This window comes from Tinamus guttatus, unplaced genomic scaffold, assembly GCF_059628265.1.
Source record: "Tinamus guttatus ecotype Peru unplaced genomic scaffold, ASM5962826v1 Tinamus_guttatus_pri_ptg000437l, whole genome shotgun sequence".
NCBI lineage: Eukaryota > Metazoa > Chordata > Aves > Tinamiformes > Tinamidae > Tinamus > Tinamus guttatus.
Genome location: NW_028288971.1, coordinates 157,311 through 173,023, shown reverse-complemented (window position 1 = coordinate 173,023; position 15,713 = coordinate 157,311). Strand labels below are relative to the sequence as shown.

The 15,713-nt window shown below is 43.7% G+C and overlaps 1 pseudogene; it reads right to left on the bottom strand.

Moving 5' to 3' along the window:
* Positions 1 to 9,270: 9,270 nt before the first annotated feature.
* The window catches only part of LOC148593180 (uncharacterized), a 122,058-nt pseudogene continuing 115,615 nt past the window's right edge, over positions 9,271 to 15,713 (bottom strand).

The window sequence follows — 15,713 nt, the reverse complement described above, 5'->3', positions numbered from 1 at the left end:
TAATTCCCTCCAAGTCATAGGCATGCATGCTGTTCATTTGGGAAGCAGAGGGAGACAACACTGCGAGAAAGGCTGAAGGGCTGACATTTTGGGGAGCATGACTTGGGCTGACATCTGCAAAAGGAGAGCTGGCTCCAACTGTTTTTTAACTTCAAAACTTAGCCAAGATTTCCAGCCCCCCTTCAAAGGACATTCAGATGAAAATACATGCAATTATGTAGGTGTTGTGAATACATGCAGTAAAAGGAAACGTTTATATTGTCCCTCAGTGCTGTAGATTAATGTTATGACACATTTAACTTAGTGGCACAGGAGATAGGTCTGGAAGAGAACTCCCAACTCAGGGAATACAGTACCTGCTGTTGACTTCAAGCATGACCATCCCCAGACTCCTCTCTTTCTCCATATTAAAAAGAGGTCTTTAAGATAGAGTCTTAAAATATTTGTTTTTTTTTTGTTGTTTTTTTTACATCTCTGAGCATCCAAACCACAGTTATATGATAGTTCTGCATTAACAAAAACCAAAAAAAAAAAACAAACAACAACAACAAACTTCCTCCCATTTTGACTTTGGTCCTTGGAGAAAAGGATTATTCAATGGTCAGGAAAAGATCATCCAAAGGTTAGGAAACTGTTGTAGACCTGCAGTGACTACAGTTCAGTTACTTCACTGCCATGATTTTCCAGTGAGACTGCATAAATCACTTACTTAGACTCAACTTCTCAACTCTACTTTGTGCCTAACACCTACAGAAATCCAAGGGATTTAGCTAGACAAATTGTCCTGAGGATCTGGGCTTTGGGCTTTATCCTGTTTGAGGTTTTGTTTACTATTGGTAAAAGCAGGGAGGATAATTCTTCCACATCCTTTAGTGAAGGTTTCAGATTAGAAGAGGATTAAATATTGCAAGAAAGTTAGAGGGAAAAATAGCAATATTGATAGTACAAATCTCATATGTGTATATGAAAAGATGGAACTTGATTTTGGGTATTTGAGTATGATCAGGACAAAATGGTTACAATTTAATCATACAAATGTCTTTTTAAAAACTAGCTAATGAAATATTATATGGCCACTTGCCTGTAAAAATAAGCTTAACAGTATGGCTAAATTACTACCCAGTGTTTGTTTCCTAATGTATTGTATCAAGTGAACAGCAAAGATGGAAATCCATAATATGAAATCAATTCTGTTCAAAGCCAGTAAGCACAAATAGCATTAGAAGACCTGAGTTATTTCCCCTGCCCCCCACCACCTTATTTTTATTAAACAGAAATCAAACTGAGGCTTTATAGACTCTTTGGGGAATAAAAATGATCTGATGATTTTTCTTAATAAACAGTAACACCTAGAAATTTGATTTCTGGCTGATCTTGCATTTGGCAGAGATGTTTGTCAGGGAGCACTGCTCTCAGACTGATTCATTATAAACTTTGATTTCACAAGTAAGAAATTAAATCAATGTTTCCCACAAAACCAACTTTCTGTGCTTTGGGGATGAACCAATCGATGGGAAGATGTCAAAGGAGGAAGATAAAGGAAAGAAACCATTGCAAACAGATGTGCGATTGTAGAGAACAGCTTTGATTTCTAGCTGGTGGTTGTGTGGTTTATCTCTGAGCACTTATAAGTATCAGTAGAGCTGCTACACCCCCTACCTCAAGAAAAAAAGAAAAAGCACAGTACAGCAGTAATGCAATAACTGATTTTCCAAAGTATATCTAGGAGAAATCCAAAGAAACTTTTATGCCTCCTGTAGTGTTACCCTACTGATGGAGATATAGCCAAAGAGAAGGGATCGCTAAGGGGGGGTGCTGATGATGAAGTAGTTCAAAAGAGTCAGTTTTGAATACTGAGGAAATATCATATGACCCTTATAAAAACAGAAGATGTTCTCCTCTTGCAGTCCTAAATCATATAATTTTTCTCGATCTGCTGATTTGAATTATTGCATACATTGTTATTAACTTAGTAGCCATGGTCCACCTTACACATGGATGCATTTCGTCTCTCTCTACTAGCTCTCTTTTGCATACAAGCCTGTAAATGTATAGATGATTTTTAAGTAAAGTGAGTTTTACCTGCTGTTGTTGCAAATATAATCATGGAAACATAAAACCTAAAAGTCTGAAAATAAGGAAGCAAATAAAAATGCTTCCAGAGATCCCTGAAAGTCAGTCTCATCTTCCCAAGAAAAGGTGTGACATGCTATGCTATTTTTTGGGCAAGAAGAGATCAGTATGGGGTTTATCAAGATGACTAGTGATTCGTAGTGCTGAAAATATTCCTGGAAGTTTGGAGCATGCTTCTGACAGTGAAATCCTGCAAGCCTTTAAGCCCATGATGCAACTTTTGGCTTAAAGTCCTTTTAAATCTCCTCATCTGAATTCCTATTTGGAGACTTCTGTTAAAAAATGGCATACAAATATAACCCTTATTAATTACTATTATTAATCATTACTCTCTAGTCTATGGCTTTTAAAACCCTGTTGCTATTTATGGTACAGAAGCATCACTCAGAAGCAATATAGGAAAGGAGATATGCAGCAGCAATTCTTAGAGAGGCCATAGAGCCATCCAGTCAAGTGAATGTCATGTCCTGCAGTATTCCTGGGTTTCCTGCATGAGAAAGGAAATGTAGGTATTCTTCTCCATTAGCTCATGATTTATGCAACACTGTAATCCCAAACCCATATCAGATACCTCTGTCTTAAATTTCATGTTGAGAAATTACAATTGCAGATAGTCATTTAAGAACTAGCAAAAACGCCTTCTAGTCAGACATGCACTGTGTTTAATTTTATCAAAAAAAAAAGAGTAGTACAAGTTAAAATTGAGTGTCTTCAGAGGTAGAAAATACCAAAGCTCTAAGAAATCACCCAGAAAGGCTTAACAAGAGAAGGAACTGATGTCAGGTTCAAATGAGAAATTGGGCACAGTATTTGGGGAGCTTGCTTTTGGAAGATTATTGTTTGTTTATTTCCCTCATTTGCTTGTTTTCTATGTTTTGGGATTTTTTTTTTTAATCAAAAAATTTAAGCTGGTGAATGAAGCATTGGCTTCTGTAGCTCCTAGCTTGTGGTCTACGACTGGATGCCTTTCTGGAAGGCACATTTTCATCAAACAGAAGTTATACATCCAACCAAACCCAAGTTAAGTGGGTTCAGCTCGGGTTATTTTGCTGAAGCAGCCAGCAAAGGTCAGCACTGGTGACCTACTGATTGCTGCTGGAGACAACCTCCAATTTGGTCGTCTGGTGGTCCTTTTGCCTTTGCAATAGCTGTGACACCATCCCAAGTCAGACAAATGGGAGCAGGTTGTTTGGAGACACCACATGAAGGAGTCTCCATAGACTTGGGAAATCTTTGGTCTGTAGCCTATGGATCAAAGGAGCAGGCCAAGAGCTCAAGAAAAAAAACTTAAAAGGAAGAAAGTTCCACAGAAATCAGAAAAAAAGAAATGCTCAAGCTACTGAAGTGCTTTCTTTCCCCCCTTTTTTCCCCTCCTCTTTCCTTTCTCTCTTTCCTCCTTTCTCTGATAAGAAGCTTCCCATGGTGAAAGTCAGAGGAGGAAGAGGGATTTAAAGGCAGCAGCAATAGTTAGAGGATGAAGTCAGAGAGCCAAAAGAGAAAATCATTTTTTCTTAGTTCCTATAGTGGGGTAATTCTGGGCCAAGCATATATTATAGCTGGAGAAAGTAAATAATGGCAATAAAGCCATAATTCCTGCTGTAAATGGAAGTGGTGCACAGAGCTTATTTTCAATTTGGCAAATACGTGAGAGTTTCGATAGCTATTAGGAAGATAATTAGGGGTGAAATGAACATTAAATCAATGTTTGCAAGCTAAAGCTGTCTGTGTGTTTACATGCAGACATGTGTGCGAGCCAGTGTATTTTTGATAATTAAGAGAAAAAAAATCAAGGAAGGGAGACAGAGCTGCAATCTGCAAAATATCAGAAAATAAAACAAAAGGTCCCTCCTGGGCTTTTGCTGGAGCAGGGTGGAGCATGTTCCCCTCCTCGCCGACAGCCTGAAGATGTCTGTGCTGTCAGGCTCCGATGAAGTGCTTCCAAGCCACAGGGCAGGGCTTCACACTGCCTTCACATGGGGAGTTTTCTGTGCTTGTCTGTGCAGCAACACACATTCCCTCCAATTAATTCCAGCTGTGTGGTGCCATGCTGGCAGAATTGTTATGCATTAGTAATGCTCGACAATTGGAGCAAATGGTCTCCACTCGCCCCCAAGCCCTCTCCCACCAATGCTCCTTCTCCTGCACATGCATTGATGCATAAGCTTTGGTTATCTTCTTCATCTTTATTTTATTATTATTTTTAATTTTATTTGATTAGGTGGTGTTTTTCCCTAGCTGCTCTCTTCAAGAGAGGGCTGTAAGACCAGATAATTCTCTTAGCCACACTTTCCTGCCTCGCTTCCCCTGTAAATAGTGCTGAACAAGGCTTTGCTGACAGCTCTGGGCAGCCAGCGCTGTCCCCATCTTGGTGCTGCTGGTGTAAATCTGGTATAATGTCACTGTCAGGGGCTCTTGTTCGTGGAAATCTAAACGGGACCAGAACTGTGCTGAGAGCATCTTGCTGCATGCTGCAAAACTTCAGGGTGTCCAGACATCAGTATTAAATTATCAGTGTGCCTGGCCCAAGGGTCAGTTTACATGGAGCCGGTATCATCAAACATCCATGGTTCATGTTTCTTACCAGTGCCATTTTTAGTGCTTGCTTCTGTTAGTCCGTAATCTCAATAATCACCCGCACACTCAACCCGGTGGGTTAAAAAGCAAGCTTTTAGTAGCCGGCCCTTCCCAACCAGGGAGGGCCTGGCGATTACTGAGATCCCGGACGAGCCCCCCGGCTGATATTTTATCTCATGGTTGCAGCAAGAGCAGGGTGGCTCAGCATAAGTAGCAAGCTATGTTCACAGAAGCACATAGCGAAATTAGGTACCTAGTCACCTCAATCTTATTAACCTCTTATATGGTCCCTCTTTGCACAGGGTCCTACATTTCCCCACTGGCTGTTGTCCCCTACCTCAAACCATTGAGGTAATACTCTTCTCCTGGGAGTGGGTCGTAGTACGTCCTCGTGACCATTATTTTTGCCTCTGAAATTGTACTAGCGATATGAGTGCGGATGCATTTTAAGATGCAAGGGATAATGATCATAAAAATAAGAATTAATATTAAGGGACCAGCTATTGCGGACATTAGGGTGGTGAGCCATGGGGACCAGTCATACCATGACTGGAACAGATTCTGTTCTTGTGTCCCGTGGTAACATTTTTTTTTTTTTAAGATTTCTGCGCACCATGGCTAATGTTTCCCTAATGACTCCTGACTGGTTTGCATAAAAGCAGCACGTTTCTCCAAGAGCTACACATAGGCCTCCTCGCTTCATAAAGAGAAGGTCTAGTCCCCTTCTATTTTGGAGGACTATTTCAGCTAAAGAGTCCACTTGATTTTCCAATCTTCCCACTGTCTCTTCCATATATCCCATATCTTGGGCTACACATGAGCTTAAGTCCTGCAATCCCTGTTTTTGAGTGATTAACGCAGAAGGCCCGACCGTGGTGGAGCCAGCTATTCCTGCCCCAACCAGTAATGGAATTAAGACAGGGGCAGCTCTTTTCTCTCTCCCATGATGGTGTTCAATGTAGCTCAGGTGGGCTCTTCCGTTATCCCCGCCATACGAATACACTTGGGGTAGAACATATACTAATACACAGAAATCAGGCCCTGCGCCCAAGGATTCAAGTTGCTAGGTGTTTACACAGTCAGTCAGCCCGCTCATATAGGCCCACCATGCCCCTGTCGAGGCCTCATAATACCTGGTTCTCGTAACATTAACTCTTAATGTTCGGTTACAATTTTTCTGGTGCAAGGGGAGTATCTCTCGCCCTGCAGCAATCAAGCATAGCCCTGCTCCCTGCACATCCCCAAGGGTCAATCTGGGGTGATCTCATGTACACTTGTCTGAGTGCTTCCTGGGAGTAGGTGCTCCTTCAGTAGCTATGCCTATATAGTAAGGGGTCTCGGATCTAGGCATAGCCAGCAATCTTTCTCAAAAGTAGGGGAATGCATCTGTATTGTTATGGAGACCCCTGGGTCAGGCCCGTGGACATACAGCCGTAGTCCCCACGCCCTGCCCGTATCCCAGGTTGTTCCGTATTGGCCCCAATACTGGGGTTTAAAAAGGATCAGTTTGCAGGTTCCGGGTATACTGCATTTACCCTTCGGACCCCGCTCTATTCTTATGAAAGGGTAGTGATGCCCCCAGGAGGATTCTGTTTCACAACCCCATTGGGCACAGTGAAACTGGCCATCCCCTTGACACCCAGGATTTCCTATAGCAGGACATACGTAGTATTGTACCTCCTGTAGTAATTCCTCCCCCACAATGGAGACCACATCCCTGAGCCGCTGCTGCCTGTGACCCCCTGTTTGGTACCCTGTTCCTCCCGTTGCCGAGGCTCATCGTATGGATATCCCTATTTTGCATAAATCAATTGTTATTTCAGGGGCATCACTAGTGCTTATTGACTGGATTGTGCTTCCCATTTACAGTATCCCTAATTTCCCATTTCCAGTTAATGGGGCAATAAGGACTGTGCTCATATCTTAACCCCAAAGCTTGCATACACACTGTTAAAATTAACCAGGCTCCCCATATCTGTCTACTCATTTTCTCCATATTGTGACCCTTAGTGGGTTACTAGGGTCCTTGGAAATAGTCCACTTATCTGAATCTGGATTCGGTTGAGGAGGAGTTGGTTTCACGTGGGAGTGATGAATCCACACAGGTTTTCCGGCGACCTTTACCGCTGTTGGAGTGTGAAGTATCACTTGGTGTGGCCCTGTCCACCAAGGTTCCAATGATGCTGTTCAGAACCTTTTGATGTACACCAAGTCCTCCGGTTGGTATGGGTGAGCTGGCTCTTGTATAGGCTTCTGGTTCTCGTAGTGATCTCGCAAGCCTCGGTGTATTTGCTCTCGTACCTTTTGTAATGCCTGGAGGAACACTGGAGAGCTGTTAGTAATGCTCATGGTTTTGGGGGAACAAAGGCGGGGGTCTCCCATAGAGTATTTCATAGGGGGATAGTCCTATCTTATATGGGGTGCACTGTGCTCGTAAAAGCGTCATTGGGAGTAAATCGACCCAGTTAGCCCCTGTATCAATATTCCATTTAGTAAGTGTTTCCTTTAACGTACAGTTCATTCTTTCTACCTTTCCTGAGCTCTGGGGGAGGTAGATACACCTCAATTTCCAGGTGATTTCCAAGGCTTTTGCTACTAACTGTGTAGTAAACCAAACCGAGGAATTATTTCTTGCATGAGCTTTTTCGCAGTTATAGCGGCGGTTTCTGCTTTTGTTGGGTAAGCCTCTACCCATCCCGAGTATGTGTCCACGAATACCAGTAGATACATATATCCTAACTTTCCGGGTTTTATCTCGGTAAAGTCTAGTTCCCAGGGAACCCCTGGTGCGTCCCTCACTTCTTTAGTCCCCTGGTTTGGTGAAGATATTTTTGGGTTCACTTGGGCACATGTAGCACACCAGGCAGAGATCCTCTCCAACTTGTGACGTAGACCTGGCGTCCAGAGGTGAGGTCATAACAACTCAAGTGCCTTTTTAGGGGAGAGGTGCATGTTGGAGTGGAAGTCTCGTAGCCAGGTTTCTGCCATCTGTTCAGATAAACACAGCATTCCTCCTGGCAGCTACCACCATTCTGCATCTCCCTCTTCCCCTTGATGGTCCTTTATATAAATCTTTCTTAGCTTCAGTATATTTGGGGGGTGTTTCAGGCCACTGGGTCTGAGGCATTAATGTTAATATTTGTAGTGGTCCCACTGGCTGTTGAGCCACCTGTTTTGCTTCTCTATCGGCTAGAGCGGTGCCCTGTATCTGGGGACTATTTCCCTTTTGGTGTGCTGGCCAATGGATAATGCCTACTGCTCAGGGGGCCCACAGAGCTTCCAGTAGGGCTGAGATCTCTTTATTTTTTATGCCTTTTCCTTCTGATGTTAATAGTCCCCTTTCTTTGTATATCTGCCCATGTACATGGACAGTGGCAAAGACGTACTGGCTATCAGTATAGATGTTTACCACCTTTCCTCTTGCCCATCGTAGCGCTCGTGTCAGAGCAATGAGTTCAGCTCTTTGTGCTGAACTACCACGCGGCAACGATCGGGCCCATATTACTCGGCCTTCTTGTGTCCCCACTGCGGCCCCTGCATACCGGACTCCGTCTTTTACGTAACTGCTGTCATCCGTCCGGTGGCACCCTGTACCCTAGTTGTTTCTTGGGACAGGGGGCCTAATGGTTCTTTAAGTACTGAGTGTGACGCTCTGGTGCCAATAACGAATGACACAGGTTACCCCCGAACCTTCCAAGTTACCCTGGGCTCTTGGAGCTGTCAGAGCCCCGGCCCCGTCAGTTGTTTTCTTTTTTTCATAAATAGAATTTCTTGCGAGTTTGGCTCATTTCGGTAAGGACAATCATTTTTCCAATGTCCTTTCTTTTTACAAATCGCACACTGATCTCGGTCAAGAATGGATCGTCTGGGTGGGTTCCCCATATTATCCTCTCTTTCCCTTCCTTGGGGAAACTTCCTATCTAGGACGATGGGGTGGAGTGGCTTGTAAAGCTGCCACTGTTGCTATCATTGCCTTGGTGATTTTTTTTTTTTTTTTTTTGCCAAGGCATCCTCGGGTGTATCCCGACTATCAAATGCTTTCTGAGCAATTTCTACTAGCTCGGTTCTAGTTTTTCCTGCAAACCCATCTTGTTTTTGTTTCTTTTTTCTGGGGTTGATTGAGACACAAACGCCAGATTTATAGCTTTTTGGTTTGCAGGGTCCTCTGGATCAATAGGGGTATAAATTCGATCCACTGTATGGTAATCCCACTCCGGCCATTGGAGGGGCACACGTTCATCTTGAACGTTTCTACGACCATGTTCGGTCAGGTCTTCTACACCTGATATCAATTCTCTAGCTCCTCTTAATACTCTCTCCCTCTCTTTCAATGTAAATAGAGCATGGAGGAGCTGCTGACAATCATCCCATGTGGGTTGATAACTATACATTACAAATTTAAGAAGGGATATCATGCTCCCACAATCTTGTGAGAAGGGAGGGTTTTGTTGCTTCCAGTTATACAGGTCTGTGGTGGAGAAGGGCATGCTCCCACTTCCTCCAGGGACCTGCCTTAGCAGTAAAACTGATACCATGGAACTGGTGGAGTCAGGAGAGATGGCTTCACCAGTTCCCACTGGGCCATAAGTTTGACCCCTTCTGGTGTGGTTGGGGATAAAGGGTCGTCCTAGACAGGACCACCGTGTTGATCTGGCACCACAGGGGGGCTTTGTGCTTCTTGGGGGCTATAGGGTGGTTAAATCGGATCTTCGGGTAGCTCCTGGAAGACAGGAAATTTTGGCACGGATAGCGCAGATGGAATGGGGGGCTTTTCTCCTTCCCCATTCTCATTGCTAGTACTTTGTGCCTGTTTCCACATTTTACCATACAGATTTGTAGCTAAATGGGGGGTTCTTTTAGGATATCATTCCACGGAACGATATAAGGTATCTGATCGGGGTGGCCAGGATCCCCCATAATGATGAAAAGTACTCTTTGGACTACGTCGGGGTCGAAAGACCCCTCGGGAGGCTAACCCACTCCAAAAGTTGGCCATTCACTTTTACAAAAGATTTTCAATTTATCTGCCTTAATATTAAAACCATAATTTAGGAGGGTCCATCTCCTAAAATTTTGAAAATTTGACAAAAAACAATCAAGGGGTCCTTCGGGAACAGAACTCGATTGTCCCATTCCGCCTGGATCAAAGCGATTTAGAACACAACACAAATGACACAAATAACAATTAGCACGAGAACTGACACAAATAACAATGACCATGATACTACTTGCGGAATGTTCCAACCTATTCCAACCTTTTACCCAGGGCAATGCAGTGGCGTCCCACGCGTGCCGGAGGTGGGGAGTTATTGTCTCGTCAGACCTCCCACAGTCCACCACACCAGAAATCGGGGCGCCCCTTAACCTCCTGAATCATACAATACCTTACCTCGAGGTTTTTCGAGATCTGGGGACCTGGAACGTCATCAGGTAGCGCTCCCCCTGGAAGCGTTCCCCCGGCGAAGTCGGGCGGCCCTTCCCAACCAGGGAGGGCCTGGCGATTACTGAGATCCCAGACGAGCCCCCAAAATGTTAGTCCATAATCTCAATAATCACCCGCACACTCAACCTGGTGGGTTGAAAAGCAAGCTTTTAGTAGCTGGCCGGCGGCAGACCTCTTACAGTTTGCCTGAGATCCATGCCGTCTTAGGAAAAAGTCCATGTTTTTATAGACGGCTGCAACTCCTTCATACGTTATTTGCAGTTACCAGTTCTTCACAGCTGATATCTTATCTCATGGTTGCAGCAAGAGCAGAGTGGCTCAGCATAAGTAGCAAGATATGTTCACAGAAGCAAATAGCGAAATTAGGTACCTAGTCACCTCAACCTTATTAACCTCTTACATGGCCCCTCTTTGCACAGGGTCCTACACTTCTTATCTGGGCATTCTGAAGCAGCAGCTTCTCTGTTCGGGGTTGCAAATTTGTTTTCTGCAGTGAAATTTGGTGGGACGTGGAATGGTCATTTAATTTCCACACAAGATGTTGCTCAGTTCTGAGACTCCCTTCCTCTGAGAACTTTACAAATACTTGTGTTTCTAATCATACATATACCCACACATACTTATGTACACATGCACATGCATATATATATATATATAAAGTGTATATGCACATTATATATGTTCCTATACATATGTATATTATATATATAATATATGTACATATATTGTATATATTCATACATATAATATATATTTGTAATTTATAATCATAATGCATATATTCTGTAATTTATAAATATATGAAAAGTTTTATATATATATGTATAAAATTCCTGCAACAGCATCACTAGTAACATACATAATAGACTGGTAGTCCCCCATCCACCTTTCCTTTTGCATTTACAGAGACAGAGATTGTAGTGACTTGATTTTTCCAAACCACCAGTTTTCAGCTGAGTCTGGATCTCAGTTTTACTGTATATCTACATCTATATGTATGGGACTTGTTTTATGTGTATATAGGAACGAATGTATATATCTTCCAGACATGACCGTTCTTCACTTGGTAGCAATAACATATACTGAGGTCTGTGGTCTCTTCTGGTCCCAAAGCACTTACAATGAAAGGTCGGAACCTACATGTGAAACTAAGGCATGGGTCTGAAGTGTCTTGCCACGAGGCATTCATGAAGGTGGTTTCCCAGCCAGCTTTCCAGCTTCCTTCTTTCCTGAGCATTGTATAACTCTGCAGATCAGTCCTTGGAGAAAGCATTTGTTGAAATCCAAGAAAACATGTCAAAATGCACTGGAAATCCAGTAAATTCCAAAACACTGATTTTTCATCTTACAGAATGCTTGAACAGAGCTGTCAGCTAATTTCTTTCTCTCCCTGTTTAGCAGATGAACACATTCCTAAGATCTGAGGAAAGTTTGTTCCAACTCGCTTCATTTTTTTCAGTGCTCTCCTCATTTATTTTATTCCCATCCCTTTGCTCATCCAGGATTCTCAATTTTAGCTTCTCCACCTGCAGACTGCCAAAAAAAAAACTTTTAAAACATATTTGAAATCAGACCAGAGAAAAAAGGAAAATGCTTTGCAGTGCACTTGTTCCACATCCTGGCATGGATTAAATGTTCTTGGGCAAGTCTGTTGGAGTGAGGTCACCAAAGGCATTCAGGAGGCTGCTTCCAGTTGGCTTTGGTGTCTTTGTGTCTCAGTTTCCTATCTGAAATGAGGATTGCCCTTCCTTGCAATTGAACTTTCCAGCACTCCTGTTGAGGAGTTGTCTCCTGTGAAATAAACTTATAAGGTCTGACATGCATTAGGAGCTCCATAGAATACAATTTATGAGTCCTAATGAATGACTTTACTGGAAATTAATGGATAGCCTCTATCCCTGATCAAAGTCAGCAGCACGGGCAGATGTGATACAGCTCTAATGCCAGTCTTTATTATATCTGATTTCAGTAAACTCTGTGTTGAGTAAAGGTATATATTGCACCAGATGCTCCAAAACACTGTTCTTGCACACTGCCTTCAGCAAGTTCAGACTTCAGAATAGATGTGCCCATATCAGACTTCAAATTAATCCCCGAATTTGTATAGTAGCAACAGGCAGTGCAGGAAACCAGAAACAACAGAGCAGAGCCATTGTGTAAGGTGCCCTTCTTCTGCCTCCTTGGGAAGACTCACTTAGGAGTCAACATAGCTCCAGGCCATGTGAAGAAACCTTATCTCCTCACCAGGGAATAGACAGTGGAGGTGGTGGTGCATTTGTGGGGAGATGCTTGTGGCTCATATAGGTGGGATCTGCTAGCCACGTGGTTCTGTTTAGCTTCTAGGAGAGTTCTCCAAAGTGGAAAAAATCACTGTAAAAATACAGGATGTTGCCCAACTATGCTGTGATCCCTACTTGTTTTGGTGTACACTGGGGACTGCTGAGGAAGCCAGTGGGTGCCTTTTATCCATGCTGCAGGGTGGGGAGCTGGAGCACATCAGCTTCTTGGAGAGGCTTCTCAGGTGCTGTTGGTCCGGTAACCGAATTGACAGGGAGAGAGGCAACCACCATAGATATATATTGTCTTTTATTAATAGAAGAAAGATAATAAGTATTACCAGCTGGCTGGGGTCCGGGCTTTCCCACGCAAGGGTCACACCAGGGACCCCGACCACTTCAGGCGTCCCTCTTTTATACTGTTTTTACCCAAGAGTGTTCCCCCTCCCGTTTTCCTGTTTTGCATTCTTGTTAATGTTATCTATTTTGCTGAATTAAAACATGTGGATAAACAGCCCTTCTATCATCCTGATTGAGGGCAGGGCACCCTAACCCCGCCACCTATCAAGGGTCCAGACCTTGCCATGAGCAGGGCATCCGGACTCCGCCAGTTATCATGGGTCCTTGTGCTCTAAGACTCAGCTTATTCTACATTAGCTATTTAACCCCTACATTCCTCCCTTTTTCTTTTGCTAATATCAGAGAATCCTTTCTCAATCCTTCTGAGTTTGTCGCATTAACATTATGTGCATAGAATTAACTCGATTTGTAGCTTTTTCCATTACCCCCATTACACATTTCCACATTATACAGATACACAGTAACAGTAATAACAGAATTACAAATACGCGTAATCCTTCTTTTATCAGTCCTGATATCCACCCAGGTAACCCTCCAAACAATGACTCTAGCCCTCCGTCCATCAGTCCTTCTTCCCGTGTTATCTTCTGAGTGTGTTCCTTGAGCCAGCGCAATTGTTGTTGAATCGATTGGCTATGGTCCGACAGGTTAAAACAACATAGTCCTTCAAATTCTTCACATCCATGCCCATGCGCGAGGAGCAAGAAGTCTATAGCCGCTCTGTCCTGTAGTAATGCATGTCGCAGGCTGTTCTGATCGAGCAGGAGTTGTTCCAATACCTCGGTTGTCACATTTGCTTGCTTCTCACTCCAACAGGCTAACTTCGAAAGCTCCCTTAATGCATTTCCTGCTGCAGCTCCTGGCACAAAGATAGCTAAGGCGACCCGCGCAGTTACAGATATTAATTGTACATTATCATTACATTCCGGTGTTAAACCAAGGGAACGCTTTTGCCTTCTTTGTTCCTGCTTCATAGTTAACAACGGGGCTATCATTGCCAGTTGCCCTAAATAACACGGTCCCCCATAGGCATTCTTAGGTATTCCCTGCCATGCTCTATCCCCACAAATTAAAAACACTTCATCTGGCAAGGCCTTAGCGGTATCATTATTCCATAGTAAATCTGTCCTCTTATGTACCTGTCCTGATGGATCCCCCCCATATGCTCCTAAGGGTAATCCCGCATGCAGGGAATCGTTCTTGTAACCCGTCGACTGTCCCATTTGTCCCACAGAATGTCCCGTTTGCATATATGGGACTGCTACCACCTGGGCTGTTTCTCGCTTAGTGGGAAAGGCCTCCACCCACCCTGAAAAGGTGTCTACTAATACCAACAGATATCTATATCCATATTTACCTGGTTTTATTTCTGTAAAATCTACTTCCCAATGCCTTCCAGGTTCACCACCTCTTTCCCTTATACCTTCATGTACCTTCCTGACCCTCGATGGTTTCATTTCCTGACATGCTTGACACCCTTCTATTATCCCTCTTAATATTTTCCTCTGATCTTGGAATCTCAACCCGAACTTTTCTATTAACAGTCCCATTTTTCTTTCCCCCAAGTGTGTGGTACTGTGTAACTGTTGCACCATCTTCTGTCCCAACCGCTTAGGAATTAACATTCTTCCTTCTGTATTGTAATGTCCTTCTCCTGCACTTTGCTTTTCTGCGACCTTTTGAATCCACTCCCTCTCCTCCGGGGTATATTCGTCCTCTCCAATTTCCTCTTCTTCTCTTAAAGTGTTGTGAGTCAGGGCTAGTACCCTTTGTATTTGTCCTTCTAATGCAGCTCGCCGGGCTGCAATATCTGCAGCTGCATTTCCTCTACTTATCGTATCGGTTTTCTTCTGATGTCCTAAGGTATGCACAATTGCCACTGCTTTTGGTTTCTGCAAAGCTGACAGCAAGTGCAAAACCTCTTCTTTGTTTCGGATTTCTTTTCCTGCGGAGGTAAGAAATCCCCTTTCTCTGTATATTGCTCCGTGTATATGCACTGCCCCATACGCGTAGCGACTATCTGTATAAATCGTCACTTGCTCTCCTTCTGAGATTTCTAATGCCTTAGCCAAGGCTATCAGTTCCACTCTCTGAGCCGAAGTGCCGTCTGGTAAACGCTGGCTCCAAACTATTTCTCCTTTCTGATTTACCACTGCAGCTCCCGCCCTTCTTTTTCCTTGCTCGACCAAGCTACTTCCATCTGTAAACCACACTTTTCCCCCTTGCAGCAGCTCATCCTTCAAATCTTCCCGCACTGTCGTAGTTTCAGCTAACACCTCCTGACAATTGTGCACAGGTGTTTCATACTCTGGGTTAGGTAGGAGAGTGGCTGGATTTAAAGTCGTTGGGGACGTATACATAATCCTTCCTGGGTTTAAAAGCAAGGCTTGATAATGAGTCAGCCTAGCATTTGTTATCCATCTTTCAGGCGGCTGTTTGAGTAATGCCTCTGCGTAATGAGGAGCCGTTACATACAGCTTTTGCCCAAACGTGAGTTTGTCTGTGTCCTTAACCATTAACGCCACGGCTGCAATAATTCTAAGACACGAGGGCCACCCTGCGGCAACTGGACGCCGCTATCCTTTTCCAAGGGCCTCGATTCTGCGTTAACACTCCCTTGGCAACTCCCGCATTTTCGCTCACATATCTGGGTCTGGGAGTGCAAGTGCAGGGGCCTCTAGCAGGGTTAATCTCAGTTCCTCAAAAGATTTTCTCATAGCTTCTGTCCACTGCCAGTCCGGTTTCTCTTGACTCGCCTCATACAGAGGTTTCGCTTTTTCTGCGAACCCAGGTATCCACAAACGGCAGTATCCCACCGTCCCCAAAAATTCTCAAACCTCTCTTGGAGATTTGGGTTCCTGAATCCGAAGAACAGTCTCTTTCATGGCATCAGTTAGCCATCTCCTACCATCTCGTATCTTATATCC